Here is a 27,397-nt window from a genome sequence, read left to right as displayed (position 1 = left end):
AACCTTGCTCCACTGAAGAACCCCCCAGGCAAGACCAGCAACAAGTAAACCACATGGTTCACCGACGCACTCAAAGACTCAAAGAAATCCTGCGTTACTCTCAAAAAAACCTGGCGCCACGAACGGACGACAGAAAACATGACAGCCCTCAAGAACGCCACTCGCGAACACCACCAGCTGATCCGCACCACCAAAAGGACATCGTTCAAAGAGCAGCTGGACAACAACACCCACAACAGCAAGGAACTCTTCAACATCGTAAAAGAGCTCTCCAACCCCAGCACCAGCAATAACGACATCACACCGTCACAAGACCTCTGCAACTCCCTCACCACGTTCTTCTACCGCAAGATCGCAGATATACACGACAGCTTTGACGCCCAGACTCCGCCTCCAGTCACCAAACCAATGACCCCCACCACCACCCTCAGTGCCTGGACCCCCATCAGCACAGAAGATACCACCCACGTCATGAACACCATCCACTCTGGCTCTCCCTCTGACCCATGCCCCCATCACATCTACAACAAAGCCGACACCATCATCGCACCCCACCTCCGGAACGTCATAAACAACTCCTTCGCGTCAGCCACCTTCCCAGAAAGCTGGAAGCATGTAGAGATCAAAGCCCTTCTGAAAAAACCCACAGCAGACCTTAAAGACCTCTAGAACTTCCGCCCCATCTCTCTTCTTCCCTTCCCGGCAAAAGTAATTGAGAAGACCATCAATAAACAGCTGACTGCCTTCCTCGAGGCAAACAACTTGCTCGACCCATCCCAGTCCGGATTTCGAGCCAACCACAGCACCGAGACCGCCCTCATCGCAGCCACTGATGACATCAGGACCCTGATGGACAATGGGGAGGCAACCGCCCTCATCCTCCCAGACCTCTCAGCCGCCTTGATACCGTCTGCCACCGCACCCTAATAACCCGCCTCTACAACACTGGGATCCAAGAAAAAGCCCTTGACTGGATCACCTCGTTCCTCTCCAACAGAACCCAGAGAGTCCGCCTCCCGCCGTTCCGCTCTGCGGCCACCAAGATCATCTGCGGCATACCCCAAGGCTCAACGCTCAGCCCAACCCTCTTCAATATCTACATGAGCCCCCTCGCCGCCACCGCACGCAAACACAACCTCAACATCATCTCCTACGCCGACGACACCCAGCTGATACTCTCCCTCACCAAAGACCCAGCCACTGCCAAAACCAACCTCCAGGAAGGAATGAAAGACATCGCAGAATGGATGAAGCTCAGTCGGCTGAAACTGAACTCAGACAAGACGGTGGTCTTCATCCTCGGACAAACCCCATCTGCCTGGGATGACTCCTGGTGGCCCACAGCGCTGGGCACCGCACCGACACCCACGGACCACGCACGCAACCTGGGATTCATCCTGGACTCCTCCCTCACGATGACCAAGCAAGTCAACGCCATCTCATCCTCATGCTTCAACACCCGGTGCCTGCTCCGAAAGATCTTCCGGTGGAACCCCACCGAAACCAGAAAGATGGTCACCCAGGCCCTCGTCACCAGCCGACTGGACTACGGGAACACCCTTTACGCAGGAACCACAGCCAAACTTCAGAAACGTCTTCAGCGCATACAGAATGCCTCCGCACGACTCATCCTCAACATCCCTCGCCACAGCCACATATCTGCCCACCTGAGAAACCTGCACTGGCTCCCCGTCAGCAAGAGGATCACATTCAGGCTCCACACCCATGCACACAAAGCACTCCACGACATGGGCCCCGAATACCTCAACAACCGCCTCTCGTTCTACACTCCTACCCGCCAGCTCCGCTCCGCCAGCCTCGCCCTCGCCACCGTCCCACGGATTCACAGAACCACCATGGGAGGAAGATCATTCTCCTACCTGGCCGCCAAGACATGGAACTCTCTCCCCGCACACCTACGACTGACCCAGGACCATCTCACCTTCAGGAAACACCTCAAGACCTGGCTATTCGAGCAGTAGCGGCCCCCCTCCCTTCAGCGCCTTGAGACCCTCACGGGTGAGTAGCGCGCTTTATAAATGTATTGATTGATTGATTGATTGATTGATTGATTGATTGAAGTCATTTTGTATATCGATTTGTTTATGGTTTAAGACCTGAGGTAAGCGAAATGATTAAACAGCATACAGTGGATTGGCAGAATAAAAAGATAGATGAAGTGTTACGACATGCAAAATATTTCAGCGATGAAATTGAGGCCAAACAACGTAAACTGAAAGAGAAGGCAATATGGGCACAAGTTAAGGTAGCGGAGAGACAAGTAGCCCAGCTGATTGAACAAGCTAATGGCATGTGCCAAGTTAGACAAAAACCTAATATTGGAAAAGGAAAGGGACAAATCAGCTTAGAGGAAGCGAAAAAGAAATGGCCATGTCATCATAATTGCAGAAAATTAGGGCATTGGAAATCCGAGTGTAAATTGCCCCCGAGTGCTAATGGTGATAATGCATCATTGAATCCACAGGTACAGAATGAGGTGAGTTGTCAACCGCCGCAACAGCAGCAGGTTGTTACCCAACAGTGTCAGGTGCCAAAGCCACCTTTTCCACAGAGCGTAAATCCTCAGAGATACAGTAATGAGACAGGATTCTACACCGAGGAACAGGTAACGAAGCTACCGCGCGCTAGTGCTGTTTCGCAGTATTGGCTGCAGCGCGATGAGAGTGAGTCAGAAGAGAGTTATTGACGGTGCCTAGGAAAGGAAGAGGAGTGCGTACTTGGCGCAACTCTAGAGGTAGACCAGACAGGACCCTTTGTGAATGGAAAGATAAATGATGAAAATATTACTTTCCTAGTAGATACTGGTGCTACTCGTTCAACTGTTAGATCAGCTGACGTTAAAAATCTTCCTCTCTCTGGTGACACAATCCAAGTAGTTGGAGTCTCAAATAGACAGATAAAGACTTATCTTACTGATCCTGTTAAAGTTAAAATAGGGAAATTCACCAACATTCATTGATTTGTCATGTGTGACACTAGCCCCGTGAATTTGTTAGGGAGGGATTTGTTGTGTAAAATGAATTGCACTATCTTCTGTACCCCTTAGCTTTTGAAACTCCTGATGAGAATGTACTGTATAGAATGACAATGGCAAATTCGGAACTTGAAACTACTGAGGCATTTGTTGTATTTGATCTGGAGGAATTGCCTCAGGAATTGAAGAAGACAGTGAAACCTGAGGTATGGGATTTCACGGAAGAAGATATGGGATTGATGAAAAGAGTAGATCATGTGATAATAATTGTAAAAGAAGGAGTAGCTACCCGAATATTCCCCAGTATAAATTGACACCAGAAATAATTGCAGGAGTGACGCCTATAATAGACAAAATGATTGAACAGGGAATTTTGAGAGAAATAAAGAGTGGTCCATGTAATTCTCCGATCATGGGTTTAAAGAAGCCTAGCGGAACTTTCAGGATAGTACAAGATTTGAGAAAAGTGAATACAATTGTTATACCCTGCTGTCCCATTGTACCAAACGCTTTGGTAATCCTGTATCAGATTCCCCATGATGTGGAATGGTACACAGTCATCAACCTGTGTCATGCTTTCTTTTCTAACCCATTGCACCCCGATAGCCAACAAATGTTTGCGTTCCGGTTCGGCAAGCGTACTTTGGCATGGTGCCGTATCCCACAGGGGTATACAGAAAGTCCATCAATATTTAATCAGATTCTAAAGAAGTCCTTAGAAGATTTGAAAATGCCCGAAATCTCAGTACTAGTGCAATACATCGATGACCTATTGGTGGCATTGAAGTCGCGAGAGGCATGTGTGGTGGACCCAGTTGCATTGTTGAATCATTTGGCGGATGGAGGACTTAAGGCATCCCCATCAAAATTACAGTTTTGTAAGAAGGAAGTACAATACTTAGGTCATCAGATTGAGAAAGGCCTGAGGAAAGTTACTGCAGATAGGATCAGGATAATAAAAGGAATGAGAGCACCAATGACTCAGAAAGAAGTGAGAATGTTTCTTGAAATGGTGGGATATTGTCGCCAGTGGATCAGCAACTTTTCGCTGATTGCGAAACCTTTGGTACTCTTGACAAAAAGTGACGTGAAAGACCCCCTTGAAATGAATAAAGAGGAGACAAGGCTTTTAGACAACTGAGAAACAGCTTGTGTGAAGCACCAGCTCTTGGAATGCCTGATTAAGAAAAGGAATTCGAACTTTATTGCAGTGAGAGAGATAGATGTGAACTCTCTGTGTTAGTACAGAGGCATGGAAAATTAAGACGACCGGTTGCATACTTTTCAGATGTACTAGATCCTGCAGCCATAGTTTTGCCTGGTTGCTTGAAAGCAGTGGCTGCTACCTGCAAGAGTCTGGAGCAGAGTGAAGGAATTGTGACAGGATATCCTGTGAGAGTGTTTGTTCCCCATGATGTTGCAATCCTTTTGACAAGAAGCCACACACAATTCATGACGCATAGTCGTCTAACTAAATATGAGAAGGTAATTCTGGGTGCTACAAATGTGAGCCTTGTAAGGTGTCTTAATGTAAATCCATCAACATTACTACCTGATGCTGTGAATGTGGAAGTGAAGGATGACGTGGATCATGATTGTTTGGAAGTGGTTGATTTTTGCACCAAGCCGCGTCCGGACATAAAAGATGTGCCTCTGAAAGAAAGTGACTATGTGATGTTTGTGGATGGGTCATGTTTGAGAACTGAAGAAGGAATGCTGAGGGCTGCATATGCAATATGTACTGTAGCGGCTGTGTTGGAAGCGTCTTGCCTGAAAGGTGTGAAATCAGCTCAGGTTGCTGAATTGTTTGCACTGACCCGAGCATGTAAGTTGGGAAAGAATCTGCGAGTCACTGTGGTTACTGATAGTCAGTATGGGTTTGGAGTGGTGCATGATTTTGGACAAATTTGGTCACAGAGAGGGTTCTTGACATCGAGTGGAACTCCGATCAGGAATGCTGAAGTGGTTGGAAAATTGCTTGAGGCGATACAGCTGCCTAAGCAAATTGCAGTTGTAAAATGCGCAGACCATTCAAAGGGTACAGACTATGTGTCTGCGGGCAACGAATTTGCTAATGACATACCGCAGTATTGTGCGCGAAACCAAAACTCCTTGAATCGGAATCGGGAAAAGGAAATGAACTCATGTCCCTTGCTTTTTACTAACACTGTGAATACCTTGGATGAGGTGAGGCAGTTACAGGAAGAGGCAGGAGAGGAAGAAAAAAACAGTGGATAAAGTCAGGATGTGCACCACGCGAGGTAGAAAAGGTTTGGGTTTATCGTATCGTGATGGAAGACCAGTAATACCTGATAGCATGATCTCTACCTTGGCACGGATGTACCATGGACAGGCACATATAGGTAGGGATGCCATGATTAGACTTTTCAAACAGACCTGGTATAACGCCAAGTTCCGGCTTGTAGCTGAGAGCATTTGTCAAAGATGCCTTATATGTCAGCAATGTAATCCAGGAAGGAAAACAGTGGTGAGTTTGGGAACTATAGGACGGGAGGGAGGTCCTTTCACCAGAATGCAGATTGATTTCATTCAAATGCCCCCATGTAATCGGCTAAGATATGTTCTAGTAGTTGTTTGCTTGTTCTCACGTTGGGTGGAAGCGTACCCGACTAGAAGGAGTGATGGAGTTACTGTAGAGAAACTCCTATTGAGAGAGTTCATTCCTAGATTTGGTTTCCCAGTAACGATTGAATCAGATAGAGAAAAGCATTTTCAGAACAAAATTATAAAATTGATTTGTGAAGCATTGAATATACAACAGAAACTACATTGTGCCTATCATCCAGAGGCTTCTGGAGTAGTAGAACAAATGAATGGCACCATTAAAAACAGATTGGGAAAAATGTGTTTGGCCACAGGTCTAAAATGGCCAGATGTCTTGACTCTGGTACTCATGACTATTAGGTCGATTCCTGATAGCAACACTGGCCTGAGCCCCCATGAAATTATTATGGGTAGAGCGATGAGACATGTTTTCATTCCTGTCAACAAACTACTGCCTATATCTAATGACTTCGTTTTGGATTATTGCATGGGTTTGGCGGATTCCGTTCATTCGGTGTTTCATCAGGTTGGACCAGATGCAACCACCCTTGAAAAGAAGCCAGCTCTTGATTTGAGTCCTGGAGACTGGGTGCGAATCAAAGTGCATAGAAGGAGAAATTGTCTGGTCCCACGCTGGGGGAAACTACGTAAAGTGATACTGACCACGACTACTGCTGTGAAGTGTCCCGAGGTAAAGAATTGGATTCATGCTAGTCATACTCTTCGAATCCCTGGCCCTATAAATCGATCTGAGGAAGAGTATTTGGAAGAGTCTGATACCAATTCTGAGTCAGAATCAGAGGAAACAAGAACAAGACAAACTCCAAGAACGGGAGAAGCGGAGTTGAGCTAAGTTGCGGAGCTGGAGAACATACCACTGAGGGGACAACTGGAAATTTACGACACTAGCTCTGAATCAGAGACTGAACAGGTGGGAATACAGGAAAGGGTAAAAGAGAATATTGAAGAAACTGAGGAAGAAATTCTTGATAAAGAAGCACCAAGTGCAAGCACGAGAGAAATGCTGCCTGTAATCATAGAAATAGAAGGTGAGGAATTAGATACAGAGAGTTAGGGTAAGATTATTGCGGAAGACCCCTGAGGAGGTATAGGGACAACACACATCCAGGTAGAAGAAGCGACAGTTAGTGAGCAGGAAGATTGCGTGGAAGAAACACGAGGAGGGAAAAACGTAGATAGTGAACCTGAGGTCCTGAGAATAAAAACAAAAGAAAGTCAAAGTCAAACCGATACAGAATCTGAAGTAAGTGAAGGAGAAGGCCAAGGAGGACGAATCTTGAGGAAAAGAGCTTGGAAAACAGAGCGAGGTGAGAAGGGGAACAGGTTGAAAAGACCGTCGAAAGAGGACATTTGGCCTAATAAACTTAAAAGATTAAGATAGCGACTAACGAAAGTAAAATCTCTTAACTCTGAATAAGTGGATGAAGTGTCTAGTCAAGAGAAATCAGAAGATACTGATCAGGCACACTTGAAAAGAGAGAAGAGAATAAAGAAACCCAACCAGAAGTACAAGTCACCAGAGTGGACGTATGTGGCACTTCCTGATATACAAGAGGAAGCAGACAGCCAAGGAAGTCTAGGAGTGACTGAACCGGAAGTGGTTGAAGAAGAAGAAGATTTGGAAATCCTCAGAGTTATCTTATCCAATATCAGAGAAGAGACGGATGATCAGGAAGTTCTGAACCAAGATTGTGAAAACGGAGACAAAGACGATCCATGCATGGATTGAAGTGACAAAGAAAGACGCAGAGAATTTAAAATACTAGACAAGACAAGAAATTGAAAGAACCAAGTAGGCCCCAAAGCCTTAGGTTTAGACAAAATTAAGTTGTGAATGAAAAGAGGCTAAGTCAAAAGACACTGATCATTTCCGAAATGGCAATCACAGAAGGTAGAAAACCTACATGTGGGTTTCTCCGAAGATGATGCAAAGTGTGTTGTTGTTGTACAGGATTACTAATGCTTCTATGGATTATATTAGCAACAACGATTTCATTGAAGGTGACGTTTGAAAGGGTAGAAAATCACACTGAGAACAGGACTAATAGAGAAAAAGGTTTATGATACTCATGCTACTAAACTGGTAGATAGAACAGATTTCTACAAGGATAGGTCTATAAATGATCTTTCTAATAATGTTTTTTCAAAGTTGCTGTAGGAATATGTAAAGACTATGGAAGTTAGAGATTGCTATGTTTGTATGCAGTTACCTGCAGCGGTGTCAGAAGGTGTCACCTATCATCACCTTCCTTTGACATATGGGATAACTTGTAGTGTATTAGCAAGCTTGTTTTATAGAACAGGGAAATTAGAATATTATTATACTGATGTAGATAATGTTTTCTCAAAGATACCTGTAGTCCCGGAACTCAATAAGGTGATTCCTGGCAGAATTTTAGGTGAATTTTTCTTAGAAACTAGAGAATTAACGTTAGAAGAAGTGTTTAAGAATAATCTTACTTGTAGTTTGAGAAAAGAAGAAAAAACTTTCTTGAACATGGTAGAAGAGAGGAGAATTAAGATGAAAAGAAAAGTGTCTGGGGAAAGGATGGAAACAACAGTTTGGGATGCTGAAAAGGAAAACCATTGAAAGGGAGAAGCAAATCCTGCAATGGCTTTGGATTGGCCTCAGAGAGGGAAATTGTGCATCAGTAGAGATAACACTATTTATGATAATTATTTTGTAGGTGCAAGTGAATGCCATGATGTATATAAAATCATGGAAGGATGGGGATTCAAAGGAGGAAATCATCCGGTATTCCATGGAATATATTACATCTGTGGGAACAGGGCTTATTATGGGTTACCAGACCACTGGTATGGTACATGCTACCTAGGCCTGGTCTTCCCAAAAATATTTCATGTGGGAAGGGGAGAGGACGGTTCACATGAAATAGATAGACAACTAACACGTAGAGGGAGGGAAAGTTGGTCAGAAATTGTAGGCAATATTTTTATAGCACTGATACCAGCCGTTGGAATATCTCTAAATGCACATAAAATTAGAAAATTGTCTACAGTTGTGGATTGCTTATCGACAAGCACAGCTGGAGGGTTCTTAATGGTAAATACCGAAATGGTTGCCATGAGAACCATGATTATGCAAAGTCGACTTGCCTTTGATATTATATTAGCCAAAGAGGGAGGAGTCTGTGGAATGCTGAAGGTACAACATTGCTGTACTTAGATTCCTGACGAAAGCCAAAATTTAAAGAAATACATTAAGAATATAACTGATTTGCATGAGGAAATTGTTCCATTGGAGGTTGAAAGTGTTTGGGAGAAGCTTGGTAAATGTTTTTCTAAAATAAAGGGTTTATTTATAAAATTAGGTAGTTCATTTGTAGGTAAAATACTGATTCCAGTGACTTGTGTGGTAATACTGATACTGATCTTAAGATTAGGGTGTGTATGTATAAAAAGTAGAAAATTACAAAATAGAATAAAAACAGAAATTGTGAAAAGAAAGGAGAAGGAAATAAGAGAAAGAGAAGTAGGAGATATAGAACTAGAAGAATGGAAAGAGAACATGTTCAAGAAAACAAGAGAAGATGAGATGGGAGATACTATGATGTTGCATAACAAAATGTAAGGGAACTGAGTAACCATTTCCGTGAAAATGTTAACATTTATTGGGATTTGTGGTGATGCTAAAAATCACCAAAGGGGGATTGATGGAGCAGGTAAAGCAACATTTTGTATACCTCCTCTATTTTTGCATGAAATATTAATTATGTAATCATTTTAAATATTAACTTGTACTAATTGTGTGGAGTGGTATAATTAATCAACAAGTGCACCATAATAAACACGAGATACAAGTGGGACTAAAATGCTAATTGCACAGCAACTAATTAAATTATTAACTATGGTACGTAATTTAACTTTAGGATGTGTTGAAATAGAGAATTGCATGATTCATGTTGCTTTTGTGATGGTTTGTGCTTCCAGTGTTGCAGAATGGTGAGTATTATTGTTTTAAATGTTGCTACAAGCTAGGAAAATACTAATATATATTGGGATTAGTGTGGGTTTAACATTAGAATCTTCATTTCTACTTATTAATTACTGTTATGTTTGTTTTTGCTTAAGTTGGCATTCGGGCCTACTAGGCCGCAGTACTTAAAATGGAGTTCGGAAGTGGCCACCATCATGTGAGCGCGATGTCTACTGCACAGACTCGGATGGCTCTGAAGATCTCCAAGCAACCTCCGACGAGATCCGAGATGTTCCTTGTCAAGGATAGGAACATGGAGGACTTCCAAGATAAGAACGAGTGTGAATGACCAATGGACAATGAAAGACCTGTACAAGTAAGCTTACATGTTGTTACTTCGGAACTTTTGAATTGAGAAATGTCATGCCCGGTCTCATGGGAAACAGGCAAACATGGGAATACTGAAGAGACTTGCAATTTTCAGAGGGTTTAACTAATCACAACACTTTCTACCCCTAAATTGTTGCGCATTGTCCTAACAGGAAGGAGAAAAGGGTATAAAAGAAAGGGATTGGGAAGAGGGGGTAGGCTGTTGGTGTGGAGAGTCGATTTGCTGGATTGATGGTTCGTTGGCGTGATCGCCTGGTCCCTTGGCTAAATCGTGGGGACTGCGTTGTGCTGAAGGAGATTTCCTGGACTCACCTGGGTTTTCTTTGATTATGAAAGGACGACTCCATCTGAAGGGATTTTGATTATTGCTGTGGGTTGACGGGTTATTCTGGAGGTGGTGGTCAATATTCAAATTTAGGTAAGTATAAATGTTATGTCAATTTATGTTCAAGATCACAGATTGGAAATCGCTCAATAGAATTTTGATTTGAACTGTAATCCTGAATATGCCAACACAGAGTGAACTAATTTAGATAAACTAAACTTTGATTAATAAGAAATGAGTTTGTTGATTCTTTAATAAGGTATTGAGAGTTAACCAAAGGGTTCCGAAGCTTTAAATGTGTTTTAGCTGGTTCTAAATCACCATCAACCAGTCAAACTAATTGGTCCATCGACCAAGTGGTGGAGTGCCTTGATGTTAAAGTTAGGATTCTATAGGTACAAATGTATATAATGTAAAGGAATTACTTCTAATAGGTAACAAGGTACCCCCACATGTCCAGCCCTTCGCTTCCTCCTGTGTGGAGACTAGAGTGAGAAGTGTGAGTGTTGGTGTTATGGGCCCCACCAGTGAATGCATGTTTGAATGAGTAAGTGTGGTGATGGATCTGTGACGCAGGGAGGATATGTAAATTTGCCCTTTTTCGCGTAAGCAAGCACATTGAAACATTTAGCACCTATTGGGACATCTGGTCATGCTAGACACAGACAAAGTCACAGTGTCAGGCTGACTGCAATGTAGCCCTTCACTGGGGTTGTATGTCTCTACAATGAATGCCATTATATTGCATGCCTTTACAATGCAGTTGCAACAATGCAAGTAGTGTTACAAAGCTTTACCATTACAACACAAACTTTAACCATGCATATACCTTTACAACGCATGCCTTTACAATGAATTTTGTTGTCAAAGCATGTTTTGTAAAAGCATATGTGAGGTCAAAGTTGTGATTGAAAATACAAGTATATTACAGTTAAATGTAAAAGCTATTTATGTATACATTATAGCTTTATATTTTCCTGTAAAATACTTATAATTTATTAGTAATGGCATACATGGTAATGCATGAAAATACATGTAAAACAAAAAAAATACTTACTTTTATATATGTTTTTATATATTCCACACACAATGATAACCCTACCCAAACTAAAACATAAAATTACCCATGCCACACCTAAACCCATACCCACTCTAAACCCTAAAATTACCCATACCACCCCAAAACCCATACTTACCTAATACGTACATTTGAAAAGCATATCCCTTTACCATTCATGTCTTTACAACTAAATTCATTGTAAAGGCATGCATTGTAAAGGTCTTCACATTGTTAAAAATTGTATTGTGATGGTCATGTGCTATTACAATGCATTTGTTGTAACACTTGCGTTGTAATGGCATGCGAGCGTTGTAATGGCATGCGGGGTAACAGCCACAATGTAATGGTTGTTCCCCCTTCACGGGTACCCCTCACAGTAGGCCTTGGTCAAAGTTTTCACCTTTTGACTTTCCTGGAGCTTTTTTTGCTGTGGTCCCTCAATGCTTTCACCCATTCAAGACTCGGTGAGGGTTCCCCAGCTTGGCTTTCGATGAGCTCCTGGTCAAACTATGAAAGTCAGACCTCCGGAGCTTTACAGCAGGACGAACCAAGGATCCAGGACGGCTCATGGTTGAAGGTGGGCGGCTGACTCTCATGGTTGGAGCCAGTTAATTCTTTTAAGTTCGGACTTGGAAACTTTTACAGGGCTTTTTCTACCCTTGATGCTCTTCACCAGGCTGGGTTCAGTGAGGGTTCGCTGGCTTGGCCATCGATGAGCTCCCGGTCAAAATCTGGAAGTCGGACCTTCGGAGCTTTCCAGCTGGACAAACCTGAAAGGCAGGCTGGCTCGTAGTTGAGGGTCACCGGCTTTGTTGGACAGGTAGAGTTGGTCCACTTATGGAGCTTTTTTTCAGAAGTTGCTCCAAACTTCTGGAACGTCTTCCTGAAGTTCCTTTTAGGGTCTCAAAGTGTTCAAAATACAATCAAAGGGTCTGTAATCTCCAAGATGGTCCTTGAAAGTTTGGGAGTTCAGTTACCACAATCCACTTCAACAAAACCCTTACAAATCCACTGGAAGCACTCCAGGCTGGGGTTTCTTGGTGGTGATGGTTCAAGTGAGCTCTTTTAAGTTGTAGCTTTCAGGGAGTCCACTCTTTATTTCTTCTTGAAGCAAGTTAGATCCAGAGGGCTGTAGTTCCAGATTGTGTCATAGTGCAGGGACTGGTTGGGATAAATCAAACTTCCAGCATGGGCCCTTCTTCTTCTGTTGTTTCAAGGAGCATATTTGAAAGGCTCTGCCCATCTCAGATACGTATTCATTGTTCTCTGGTGTCAAGCAGGAGGGCACTCCTATCCAATGAGGTGCAGGGCAACATCCTATTGCACAGCCATTTCCTCTAAATTGTGACACAATGGTCTCCCAGAAAGCACAATTTCTCCAAAATTCAGTACGGCTAAAGTCTCAGCAGGGAAGCAAGAGCTAGCTAAACCAACCTTCAGGATGGCTAATTTCAATAACTCCCCTCCCTCCTACATCTGCACAACCATGTCATCTGGTTAGGTTCACAGTGGAAAAGGTGTAGATGGACATGGCTGTCTGTGCCTATCCCCTTCTACCTTTGAAGTTCAAGCTATACGGCCCTTCCCCTTGCTCTAGCATTCCTGTGGAGCAGGGACATCTTACAAGAGATAGCCTTTTCTTCCTGGTTGCTACTTACAGCTTCATTAAAGCATCCTGGCTAATCTCCTTAACTCTGACCAATCAGGCCAGACCAGTGGAAGGCTGAATTTTGGCTTACAGACAAGAAAGTCTTATAACTTTTTTTCTGTACATTATAGAATAAATCCAAACAACAGCATAATGTTAGGTTTAACAATACCATTCCTCTAAGTCCTTGAATGATATATTTTGGTTGTCCTTTGCTGTAGTTATGAATTCATAAACTCTTGCAATGTTAACTTACGTGGCTGGGGATCTACAATGGGGAAAATGAAATGTCCATTTTCTCCAGCACCAGGGCGTATAAAACTGCTTCGATAAGGACCTTGCTTATATGAACTCCCCCACCCCTGGGACGCCTAGAGGAGACCTGGGGTCCTGAATATACAAAAAGAATGTATATCCTGACCCCACAGTTCTCCTAGCAAAAAAGCTGATTTGGGGAAGCACTTTACTACAGTGAGAACACTGAAATGTGCAAAAGAGTCCTCCTTTTAAGTACCTGCCACCCCACATCGGGGAGACCCTGGGGGCACCTAATATGCCAAAATATTCTAGTTAATGAATTTTAAGTGACTCTAACATCAAAGTTAAGTTTGGGTACAATTTACCTTTATCTTAAAAAGCAGTCTGTAACTGAGGGCTGCATTTAATATGACCCCAAACTCTCAGCAGTGCACACATGTAGAAAACACTTTTGGTCTCAAAATTCCCATGCCCTAATATATACTAGGGTCATAAAGGTAGTTTTAATACCTCTACCCTATTATGCACTAGGGCCTTATAGGGTAGGTCATCCCAATCATAGGGCACCATAGCCCATAGTTTACCCTAGTGTTTGTAGGTGTTTTCACTGTATTCTAAGTGTGTTTTCAGCATAGCACTGGCCCTGGGCCTGGTTAGGCAGAGCGCAGGGATAGTCAGAGTCCAGGGCACAGGATGACTTTGCAACACATAGCCTAAATAAAGATGCATGTTATTAAATGCGTGTTGCACAATACACCTTCTGTGCTCCTAAATGCTCACTGGCACAACTATTGGTCATCCCACTTCATTTGAGGCAAGGGACTCAGCATGAAACACACCAGTAGCCTTGTAACGATTCTATATGATGATATATACTAACGGAGGTAGTTTAAAAATGTGTGCATGACGTGAACGTGACTGATTTACGTATTTGTAAAAAGGTGTCACTCAAAGTGTCACACAAAAGCATTAAAATGTCACACTTAAGAGCAGTGAAAACGCAGACATGCCAAACATAAGCACACTGAAATCCTGGCACCTAGGACTTAGGGGCATATGTATCATCATCTCCATTTGCGATTCTCAAATAGCGATTTTTTGAGAATCGCTATTTGAGAATTGCAAAATGGGATGTATTTAAAAAATCGCACAAATTTTGCGATTTCTTAAAATTCCTTAATTGCGATTAGCAAATTGCGAAATCGCAATTAAGGAATACCTTCCCATTCATTGCTATGGGCCAGGAGGCCCATAGCAATGAATGGGAAGTCCTTCTCAATTTGCGAATCGCTATTTGCTAATCGCAAATTGAGAATATTTTCAAAGGTGCAAGGGTGTCTTGATGACACCCTGATGCACCCCTGAAATCAGCATGTGTGCACATATGGCGCACATACATGCCCTAAGGGCATGTATGTGCACCACATGGCACTTTGAAATATGCAAAAAAGTGCATATTTCAAAGAAATCGCAACTTACCACCAACTTGAAGTTGGTGGTAATTTGCGATTTCTTAAGGAGATATCGCACAACTTGGGTGCGTGTTACATTGCATTTAAGAAATCGCAATTTGCGATTTCTTAAATGCTTACACAAACTTAAGAAATCGCAAATTTAGCGATTCCTTAAGATTGCGAGGCTGAAATGCCTCATACATCTCCTTTTGCGATTTTGTATTCGCAAACGCTGTTTTTTTGCGATTCGCAGCATTTGCGAATATAAAATCCTTTGATACATATGCCCCTAGGCCCGCTATATCGGAGTCAACCCAGCTGATGTCCATTCTTTTTAAAATACTGCCCTCAATCAATTCCCAGACCTTGGGTTCCTTCTCATGTGGTCCTTTAGTTAGTGTACTAATGCACACCCGCAAAGTAAGAATGGGTTCTTATACTTTAAAAAACGTAGCAAGTCATATTTTATCCTTACCCCCTTGTACTAACCATCCTGCAATATGCAGACATGCTAGGCCAACGTGGCTTTCGAAAGAGAACAAATGTACATATGAATCACTTTATGCATGCTGCTTTACGCAGTAATTATTGTTTATGACACTACTTGCACCTCAGTGCCATAGTTTTGTCATATTATTTCAATCTAGCGCTGTGATTAATCACGGGTTTTCCTTGGTAAAAGCAGGGACAGTCAGTAACCACCTGCTCCTCGACATAGGAAATGATTGACACTTTAATCAACATCCCCCTTCCTTGCTTGCCATTCCAGCTTGTACAGATGTCCTTGCCTTTTGCTTGCCTGTGACTTTCATTAAGTTTTTAGGGAAGTCTTGCCGCCTTTCTGCATTCTGAAATGTCATTCCTGAATTAACAGCTCCCTTCACAATTAATTACTAGTCATCTCCATGGAGATGATGATTTGCATAGTTGTGATTCTTTACCATAAAAAGGGATTATGTAAAGATGATAAGGCAAACACCATGAAATTTGCATTTACATGGAATTAATAGAATCAATATGGTGGAGCTGAGCGCTGCCAGAAGAATAAAGTCTTTAATATGTAGTCTGCATGCAATCAAAGAACAAACAGGAGGATTGACGAATATCACAATAGACCTGTTGCTTCGAATGCAAGAAATATATTATAATACATCTCAAAATTAAAGGGAGTTCATTTCATGCATACAGATAAGAATTGCTAAGTGCCAGTAGAGATATGACTGTAATTAAGTCGAGGCACTCTTTATATCAAACTATAAACAACACGGTCAAACAAACCACCATTGTGGTTGGAATTCTACAAAATAAACGATAAGAGTATTTTGTATGTAAATATATCTGCTTCTGATATTATTTAGGGGATGCCCTGTAGCCAACTTCATAAGTGTCGCTCTAATGAGTTGTGTTGAAAACACTGTTTTTGTAATAATTAACCCATATGTAGTTGTTATGATATTATTTTACGGTTTTCATGTCCTTACTACTGACACAGTGGAGGCCTTTTACTACTTGATGAAAGAATAAACAGATTCATTGTGAGTTTACAAAACTTCAAATACATAACACTGCTGTTGCCTGGACAGAAGTTTGAAATTAGTGCGTTTGACGTTTTCTTGCCAGGACAAGTCTGGCCAATCGGCATTTGAGAAAATGGGCACTTCTCGGGCCATGAGAGAAGAATCATGAGCAATGTGTAGTTGTGCAAAAATGGATGTGCACACATGGAGATGCACAGTTGCTACATCCGTTTGCACAGTTGCATCTTCGTTTCTGGGGGTTTTGTACCTGATCAATATTCATTAGTTTGTGCACTGTAATGAGTAGCACAAATGATAATGTTGAAGGTCCGACTGGACTATAGGGCAATCAAGCAGTGCCCGATATGCTAGTCTACACTGATCAGTGTGCGGGGCGGTTTTGGGGGGTTATTTGTGGGCCTACTTTATGGTCTGCTGGTCTGTTTTTGCTGTTGATTTTCCTGATATTAAAGCAAACATTGACTGAATGAAGCTCAGATCCATGTAGTCTTTCATACCTTTCACCAGCAGTTATATGGCACCTCTTTACAAGTTGAAAACGGTCTCAATTTGCAAACTCTAGCACGCTAATGGAGGCCAGTTATATATTGGTGCCTGGGAGTATTTTGTGTCCCAGTCCGATCCTGTTCAATTTACTTTTTTAATCAGTTTGTGCATTAATGAAGTTGCTCCTGAGAATATACCAAAAACATGTCATGCTCTTCTTTCACAAATTGCCAGTGAGGGAGAAGGGTTTTCTATATCTCCGTCTTCAAGTATAATCATTAAATAACTCCCGCCACTGGTTGTATGAACCTTTGTTGGTCGACAAAGAGAATTGATGAGCAAACATCTACATAACAATAAATCATTGAAAGATTTTAATTTAGTCAAGTGTGTGTTAAAGGGTTTAATTTTCAGATCTTTTAGTATTTTTGCTTTAATCATTAATCTTTGGATTTCAGCATTAAAAGTTGATATAATCATCCAATCAATTATTGTTTTTTAAAATAGAACAAAATGTTCATTATAATCACAGTAAAAAAAATAAAAATACAACAAGCATGTTTCATATAGGAAACTTCCTATTCTAAATAGATGTGGTATAAAGAGAGAAAAAGTTATCAATTCAGGAACAAAATTGAAAAGTTATGATAAGAGAAAGAGAGAGAGAGTCAATGTGCAAGCAAATTAGACAGGAAAATATTCTTAGTCATAAACCAACACACATGTAAAATTAGGCTAAATAACCTCTCATGAAGAAGTCTAGAAGATTAGAGATGAGTATCTGACCAGAATGTTTTGGAAAGAATCTACCCTACTCTGAGAACACACACTAATATAAACACACAAATTCTATATTGCACTGTTATTTTCTTTCCTCTCCTCTTCTTCATCCACCAATAGAATATCAGAAACTCCTAGGAATAAGCAAACTCCCCATTCTCTCTTCAGAACATACTAGACTTTGAGACATTTGTCCTTTGAGAGTTACAACGGTGTTGTCTTGAGGTCCAAAAGCTTCTTTGCTTGAATAATCCTTCCTGTCATTTTCATCTCCTTCAGATAAGAACCTTACTATCAGTTGTCTGTACAAAACAAGTCTCTATTCACTACTAACAGTAGGCTTTCAAAGATGTACCATCTGCAGCAAAGATAAGGATAACATCTTGCACAAACAACTATTTGATGTGAAAACCGGCCTTTCAGTGTTGGTGCATTATTTTTCAATTAACATGGCATTGAGTTAGGCTAACTTAATTTAGTGCCTTATTCATGGCCAGTCTTAAAACATTTAAGTATGGTTACCTACGACAAATTTTGCATTTTGATATGTTTTATTCAAATATATACTTGTGCACATTAGTAATATATTGTTTTACCAGTGGGTATTATTTGTGGCAACAGTTGCTCCTCTCTGATAGTTGAAAAACCTTCACAATTTCCTCACATATGTGTCTTCAAAGTGCACTATTATTTTCAGTTGAGCCATTTTTTTTTATTTCTAAGGGCTTTAATTATTTCCTTCAACTTCTTATACTCTCTCTTCTCTCTTTCTTTCATTTCTAACTCCACTCTGAATGTTTTCTTTCTTTCTTTATTCTTCTTTTTAGTTAAATAGCTACTAAATACTTTATATAAAGTTATCAAGCAAATGCCAATGATTTTTATTGGTCTCAATTTGACCCTAAAAAGCCCTCTAGCCACTGTTGCAAACGAATTGCCAATGGTTGAAACTCCTTTACCTAGGCTCCCTAATACACTAATTGCATTTTCTGATGGTTCTAATTCAGGTTTCAAATCAGAAAATGGTTTTGGGAAATTCTTCTATCTTTCTAAACTGGAATATAAGAGTAGCAATGGAGGGCATTCAGCATTTTGTAGACTCAACCTTTCTCTGCTAATTAAATATCTAAAGCTAATCAGTTGTGCAAAACCATTGATCCAATATCCACTAATTCTGTGTTACCTTCTAACAAAACACCAGATGTAGTAGTAGCTAGTTTATCTACTATTGTTGTTAGCTTTCCAATGTTTTCATCATGTACAACTACTCCTGCAGGTGGTGTTATTGCTCCAAAAATATCTCCTACAAATTGTGTTCTATCAATTGTCCTATGTGGATGTCCTTAGGGTAGTGTCCTTCTTTAAGTGTCTATGCTAGTTACTTGATACATCTTGAGAAACAACAAAGCTAAATAGCAAACATCCTCCCAATCTTCTGGCAAATAGAAATAATCATCTTGGCCACATACTCACCCCTTTAATATGAACAAGTCATTCTAAAATTTCAAAGGTTTCTTCGCAATTACTAATCCAAATACTTTTTTTTAACCTGCTTTCTTCTTTAGTAGACACACAATTTTCATTTTTGTGTTCTATATAATTTCAATTTTGAATAAACCATTTTCTTTTTATATTCATCTTCTTTCTTCCAAAACATTCTTTTAACATGTTCTTCTTTATTTGTGCTATGGAATATTTGAGTTCTCCTTTCCTCTAACATTAATATGACTGTCCTCTCTAATTGTATCATCAAACATGTTATGTTCCTTTCACATGACTTAACAGTGTTTATGACGGTGGGTGATCTAATGAAATGCCATGCAATGTTCATATCTTTAGCTTTTGGATGAGGGTTTATTCTTTTCTGAAGGGGAACTTTAGAAAGAATCATATCATAATTGGTAAAAATAATATTCAGAGCACTACTACCTATAAAATAAACTAAGCAAAGTACTACATTTAATTGCATAGGACAATGTGTTTATGGTGGTATTTCACTTCTTCAGTTGAAGAAGGTAAGTGTGCCCAAACCTAGCAGTCCTTAGTTTCTAAAGCTTGAATGTATTCCTGAACTAATCAAGAATAAACATTGGTTGAAAACTCATCTTTTCAATAATCGTCAAATGAAGCCTTTAATTTTGTCTCATCTATTGTGTTTGCAGATGTTGTTAGTGTTACAACAATTTCTATTGCCGATTTACCTTTGGTAAGGATAAACATGTTTGTCTTCCGTCAGAGCTTTGGTGGAATGACAGCAGCAGGCAGATTAATATCCTACATTAACGTCTCCTTGTGTAAACATGTAAACTTCTTGGTTGACCACTTGCAGTTATTTAATTAAACTTGTTTACAGAAATCTTTGTGAGACATTCCTAACTCTACTCCATCTTCTTCCAAATGTGTTATCCCTACGCTTCTACTATTACCTTGGCCCTAAGGAATTCTTCTTATTTTATTTATTTTTACTTTAAAGGTTTTGTATAGGGCTGGCTAGACCCGGAGGTATCAGAGCGCTTTACATGAGTATCAGACCATAGTTGCAGGTAACATCGTTACAAAGGTTACACAGTTATTAGAGCATGTTAACATAGTTACATGTAAGGTCGAGACAAAGAAGAAGGACATATACATAAGGGAAAATGCAGGCAAGGGGAGAGATTCAGGGGAGGGGGTAGGAGCAGGGGAAGTAGACAGACAATGGAGGAGGGAAAGAGGAGGGGAGGGTGAGAGACACAGCATGGAAAGAGGAGGGGAGGGTGACGGGACACAAACCGGTAGTTCTTAGTTCTTTTTATTTATTTTAATGAATTTGTTTATTGTTAGTTTCATTCATTTCAGTCTTTCCTTCTGTATTATATTGAGTCCTTCATGTGTTGTCTCAATTGATTCGTTTTTTTAATTCACTAAGTAGTGCTTGTCAAGTTTTACGAATGCAATTATGCTTTAAAAAATGTAATCAATGCTATTTCTCAGTGTGGCATATCACAAGAGTTCAAATAACTCTGATTTTAGTTCATTAGGATTTTGACCTGATTGATTTGGCACAATATCTTTATAGCGTTGCAGGGATTCTGCACATTTACAGAACTATGCACAGAAATAAGGGGAACTCAGTGAATAGGGGTGTGCCAACATTAGTACCAAAAATCCCAAACCAACTAGCAATAGTGTCTCATTCATTTTCCAACTACAGCGAAGCTACCAATGATTAGACAACACAGAACACGTCACTCTCTCTTGGGAATCGCGGGAGCCAGACAACTCTTTCCCTCATTCACTCATACTTGTCCACAATGCGAGTAATCAGAGACGCGGTATAGTTTAAAATGTTTATTTTAACTAACGTGCTCTGTGGTGCAGTGCACGTGCCATTACTAGCAGCAAAATGCATAAACACAATATAGTCAGCATTGTCACAAATCCATAGAATACAAACGAGGATATCACTTTATAAAGACAGTGGAATAAGGACTAAGAGACCTAACCACCCTCCCCGCTGTAAGAAGTAGCTTATTATAAAAAAGAAGACCTCTGGGCTTTGTCAGCAGACCCCTTACCTCAAGGCCTAGATGAAAGGTTCACATCACAGGGCAAGCACAGCTCTTCTCTCTGGAAAGGTGTCTCTCCAAGTGTGTCAAAACATGTTTAGCTTGCAATATTAAAGCACACGATGTCCAGTAGTGCAGCTGTGGGTTGTATGTTATGTCTAGATGCGAGGCACTGACCAGACCAGAATAACAAGGTGCACTGTTAATCGACCTTGCATCACGTGTGCAGACTAAACCTCAGAGCACAGGAGACAACGTGAAAAGCAGGCAGTTCTCATGTGAACGGGGCACAAACCGAATCTTGTGCAATATATGCTAGCAGTGTCATGCGCAAAAGCAGTCTCATGGCAGCGAAGCTCATGCTAACTCAGCGAATATCGACAATGGACCCATAAGCTATACTACAATAGCAGGTCCATTCAGTTCAAGGATACCTTCAACAGGGTACTCTTGCTCTCTTATAGAAACTTAGCTACAGTGAGACTGTCATTTGTCTGTGTTGAGTAGCCTTTCGCCCATCAGGAGAAAATGCACTCTATAACCAGTATATATCTCAGCCCATTGTGAACAGATATTTCGATAAAATCCAACTGTTTCCTGTCGAAGGGTCCTCCTGATCTTCCAGTTTAGCTAAGTGTTACAGTGATTTTTCCACCTACATTAATTTGCTGACATGTAACACATCTGTGCACAGATATTCAGCTAAATCCCGAAGTCTCTGACCGTAAGTGCAGGTGGAAATAAGATGTTAGTGCAGCAAGTCTCGACCCTGGAAAACGCCACCACATAGGGTAATCCGGATTTCATCACACAATAACCTTGGTTGTTCAAAACCAAAAAACTTCCATTTGAAAGTAATCTGAATGCCAGCTGAATCAAGCCAGCTGGGGCACCTTTCTGATAACAGGCTAACTTGACCATAGATGCATTACAAGCATTGTGAAGCTTGCCCTCTTTACAAATGAGAGAATGGCAAAGTGAAGTTTCACATTCATTTCCACTGCCAAACACTTACGTTTCTTAATTGAAAGATAGGACCCATGTCTCATGTACAAATCTCTCCTCTAACACCTCATATCTACCCACTTTAAAACTGTTACAAACAAGATTTGAAATGATACCTATAACTTGGCAGTGAGATAAATCTGTGTATTAAACACACAGCAGATTGCATTTCATTTACTGTGAATGGCAACTTCTCCAAATGCTCAGTGCTTAACATTGTGTAAGTCTCCTCCTTTTCTGCCATTATTTTCTGTGAGCATATTAAATTATGAGGCAAAACTAAATCAGGCACATTCGGGTATTTCCCGGGCACACACCTAGATATTACAATCTGTAACGTACAGATAATTGATCTAAGCTGACCTTGCCCATGCTGGTAGAGGGACATGTCACTTTGTTTGATGTCCTTTGCTGGGGACACAATCTTATTCAGAGAATATATCAGAGGTAATATTCGTAGTCATGCCGTTACAAGCAACAGTCAAAGCATTTTCAAAATTAGCCCTGTCAGTTTCTCATATGAGCTCAGCAGCTTCCTGCTGGGAGTCTTTTCAAAGACTAATATATATAGCATATAGAAAGTGTTTATGACATGGTAATCTGGGACTAAAAAGTAACCCTGTAAATCTATGCTATTATAAAGGAGAGATAAGTGTTCTTTAACTGCATCTAAATTGGAATACTTTAAGCACTGCTGACATAACTTTCGCACACTGTTTGCAGTAACCACTCCTGAGTGTTGTGTCTACAAATAACATTGGTCTGGTCTGTTTGTTTTGAAACCCTTCATGTTGTTAAGAAAATGTGCATGACAACCAATATTGTCTGGTGGCCACACTAACCATCTGCCTGATTTAGAATGTGAAGAATTGTATGTTCCATTCTGTATTATGTTATTAAGCTGTTCCTCTTTGTTATTTGTAAAATGTTGCCAATTATCGAAATGTTCAATGAGTGGAATGTTTGGAAAATTCATGTCTTTCATTTTAGCCAAACCCAGGCATGTCATTTGCTGTATGTTTTCTTCAGGAAAATTATTTGTCTTGTTATTAGACAAGCTCTAAATTAAGCCTCATTGTCCTGAATGTACCAATTTCATGTTCCCCAAATTAATTTCAACTCAATGTTGTCCTTCCATAATTCATACCCTTTTACGAACCGTTGGGAAATAAAGGAATCAGACTAAACCAATATAGTTTTGGTAAACATATTTTTCTTCGCTGGAGAAGGGGAAAGTTTAAAAATTATAAGACACTGGGTATACAGGGTTGCTTTAAAAAAAATAAGCAAACTTCTGCAGGTATATTTTTGAGCTACCCACTGGGGTTGTGAGTCAATGTTCCAATTTTGTGTAATTAAAAACTATATCTGGAGCACTAGCAAAATGTGCATAATGATCATGACAGAACATTTTACCATAGTTAGTGATTGTAGGATACATACCTTCAGTTTCAAATACAGTTTAATATTCTAGTTCAGAAAGCAGTATTCACATCCCAATCATCAGACAAACTACCAGGAGTAATCATGCCATGCATTGCAACCTAAAATACAAAAGAAATCGGTAAAGTTTCTGTGGGAACATAAATATCATATGAGACCTTATCCCAAACAATGCCATCCGGGACAGGAAATGCAGAAATGTTCATAAGAGACAGGTCTCTTTTTCACTTTATATGCTGAAGAATGAGGTTTCAATACCTCAGTTAACAGTTCCACAGCAGCCCATTCTGGGGGATAATGTCCATTCAGGAGCAAAAAGAAAACTGTCACAAATCCAATACAAACAAAAAGGAAAAGCAGTGAAACGGCAATCCAAATATGTATCCAAGGTGGAATTAGGAAAGTCTGTTTTAGCCCCAAAACATATTTCACAAATACCATGCAATGGTGTGTGTGACAAATTAAAGGAAAAGTCATCAACGTCGGCCAAATACCCGGAGGCAGTCTGTGCAAAAATAGGAACCTCACAATGCAATGTAGAACTGGTAAACACCTCCAAATGTGGATCACAATAAACAACTTTGTTGTTAGGAATGGTAGTTGAAGACTGTGAATTCATATATAGTGTTTGGATGGTGTTAGCAGCAATACAAGAAGCATTACAACTTCAGTATCTGATATCCACCACCAGGGAGTAGTAATTTCTGTATTATTTAATACTTGTAGAGGTTTGTCCTGTATCGTAGTAAAAGTAGATAGGTAACTACTCAGGAGCCCTCGTGGGCTGCTGTATAGGCAGTGGCATAGCTAGGGGGGAGCGGTGGGGACAGTCCGCACCAGGCGGCAATCTTTTGTGGGCGGCTGTGCGCACTGGTGGCCCGTTGTGGCCGAGGCCGCCTTTATAATTTATTTGGGGACACAGTGTCCCCAAATAAATTGTAAAGGCCGCCGTAGCTGCAACAGGACACCAGTGCCACGCGCGCGGCCCAGTTATGCACAGTGCTGCCAAAATTGCCGCGGCGGCCGTGACGACGTCCCGCGTTTGTATAGTTGCCTGCCTTGACTGTTGGTGGCAGAATGGTCAGTCCCAGCCTCCAGGGCTGTCAAGCTTGTAGCACGGGAGCGCTACCAATGACGGCCCTGGGCGACATGATTTTGGCCAGCTCTCGTGACGCGAGAACGTAGCAGTGACACGTCACGTGCTTCACCACTACGTGCTTGAGTCGTGAGGAGTCAATTGTGGCCTGGGGCAGTCAGTGGCAGTGCTGCTCTGGGCAATTTGCAGGCTGGCTCTGGAGTTTGGCTGCTGCAGTCAGAGCAGCAGCACTTGAAGTGATTAACCCCTGCCTGCCATAGAGTAGCGACCCTGGAGCGAGTGAGGTAAGAGGAGAGCAGCAGGAGCCCAGCTAGATAAATGTTTTCAGAGGGGTGGGTGGCTGAGTGGCTCATCATGCATAGCTGCCAAGGTTTCAGATACTAATGAGTGACATTTTCATAATTGTTTTCAGTGTAATTATGAGTGACATTTCTATGGCAAGCAAGCAAGCAAAATCAAGGAACGAAGCTGAGGGAAACATATGAATATCAGACATTGCACCCAGTACGGCAAGACTGTTTGAATCATACTGTGTGTGCTACCGAAGGACCATTTATTAAAGGGCATCTAGTGAATTAAGTCACAATAGCTATCAATATCCAAGGCCTTAATTCAACCCAGCGAGGGCCCCCTGCATAGCTGCCAAGATTTCAAATTGCTATGTGTGACATTTTCATAATTAAATTGTAATTATGAATGACATTTCAACAACTATGAGTGACACTTTTTTGCAACCAATACTCAAGCAATGAAGATGAGGGAAACATATATATATATATATTCACTGAAAAAACCATAGGTTTCACACAAGTTATAGTTAACTGTACATTTCACTCGTAAAAAACCAATGAAATTCCCCCGTTATAGTTAGTGCAGGCAACTATAACTCACGCGACCGCAATCCTCTGCTGATGCTAATACTGTATTTAGACACTTATTTGCCCATGTCTTCTTCCATTAAATTTTAGCTATACATATATTACAAATATTTTTTTTTCATAAAGACACATATGTCATCAGCAGAGGATTGCGGTTGCGTGAGTTATAGTTGCCTGCACTAACTATAACGGGGGAATTTCATTGGTTTTTTACGAGTGAAATGTACAGCTAACTATAACTTGTGTGAAACCTATGGTTTTTTCAGTGAATTTGCAAGGTTTTTTAAATGCTAATTCCTAACTATAACGTGTGTGAAACCTATGGTTTTTTCAGTGAATTTGTACGGTTTTTTAAATGCTAAGTTACTTTACGCCATTCGTGGCGTGCGCGCCCAGTTAACGCAGTTCGTTCCATGCGCGGTGCGTGCCGTGCACGCACGGTGGTCACACGGTGCGCTGCGCGCACCGCGTGCCCAAGTTACGCGGGATGGGCCATGTACGCACGATGCGCTTCGCGCACCGTGCGCACATGGGGGACATATTATGTGCTTCGTTGTGAAAGGTATTCATTTTTAGTTTCCTTGATAAATATATGCCATGCAAAAATGGTGCCCTTCGGGCACCATTTGCACACGGGGTGGGGAAAGTGTGGATAATTTTTTTTTTTTTACTAATTTTAACCGTACGCGTACGGTAAGCGTAATCGGCGATTTTACGCAGTTAGTGCCGTGCACGAACGCTGGTCACGCGGTGCGCTGCACGCACCGCGTGCCCACGTTACGCGGAATGGGCCATGTACGCACGTTGCGCATCGCGCACCCTGCGCACATGGGGGACATATTATGTGCTTCGTTGTGAAAGGTATTCGTTTTTAGTTTCCTTGAATATTATATGCCACGCACAAATGTTGCCCTTCGGGCACCATTTGCATACGCGGTGGGGAAAGTGTGGATAATTTTTTTTTTTTTAATAATTTTAACCGTACGCGTACGGTAAGCGTAATCGGCGATTTTTCGAAAAAAATTAAAAACGTTTTTTTGGCCTTGGGGGTTTTTGGGGGACACCTATATCGATGCTGGGTGGTTAAGAACTAAATATACTACCCCTTTAGATGTTTTTTGACTTTGTTTATGCTGCCCCCCTCAGAGTGCGAGAGAGAAAATGGCGGCCGCCGCTTCCTGGTTTCGACCGATTCGAATGTTTACTTAGATCGAACAGCCAATCAGAATCGCGCTCGCACACGTCACCGTACGCGTACGGTAAGCGCACCGTAAGCGCACCGTAAGCTGGCTAAGATATATATATTGATTTAAAGGCTATTTTCTCAGAATCTACTGAACAGATTTACACCAAACCTACAAAAGGCACTTCCTTGACCTGTAGACTACCTCTCTGCCAAATTTCAAGGAACTCTGTTCAGCCGTTCGGGCTGTAGCTGTGTCTAAAGGTCCTATGGAAAAATGCATGGGAAAAACGCGTTTTGGGACCCCCCTTTTATCTCAGCCCCCGCTTGACGAATCCCCCCGAGACTTTCAGGGTAGGAGCGGAGCGCAGCGCCCCACCTATTTTGAAAATTTCGCGAGGATTCGTCGACCGGCGCCAAAGTTATTCAAAATAGAATGTTGCGGTTTTCCTATGGAAACAGGGTCCTAACTATAACTACCTACTGGCGACCGCCAGTAGGTAATATATATATATATATATATATATATATATATATATATATATATATATATATATATATATATATATATATATATATATATATATATATATATCAGTAATTACACCCATTTGAGCAATGAGAAACTCTAAGAAGACTAAAACTGGTGCAAATGTCTGCAGCGGGGAACTCAGAATTACAATAAAATTATGAAAATATCACACCTAGCAATCTGAAAGCTTGGCAGCTATGCACTTTGAGGCTGCTCTTTACCAACTGACATTGGAACTACTCAAAACAAAAAATG

Source organism: Triturus cristatus, chromosome 5_2 (genome assembly GCF_964204655.1).
Source record: "Triturus cristatus chromosome 5_2, aTriCri1.1, whole genome shotgun sequence".
Classification (NCBI taxonomy): Eukaryota; Metazoa; Chordata; class Amphibia; order Caudata; family Salamandridae; genus Triturus; species Triturus cristatus.
Note: the sequence above shows the minus strand (reverse complement) of the source record.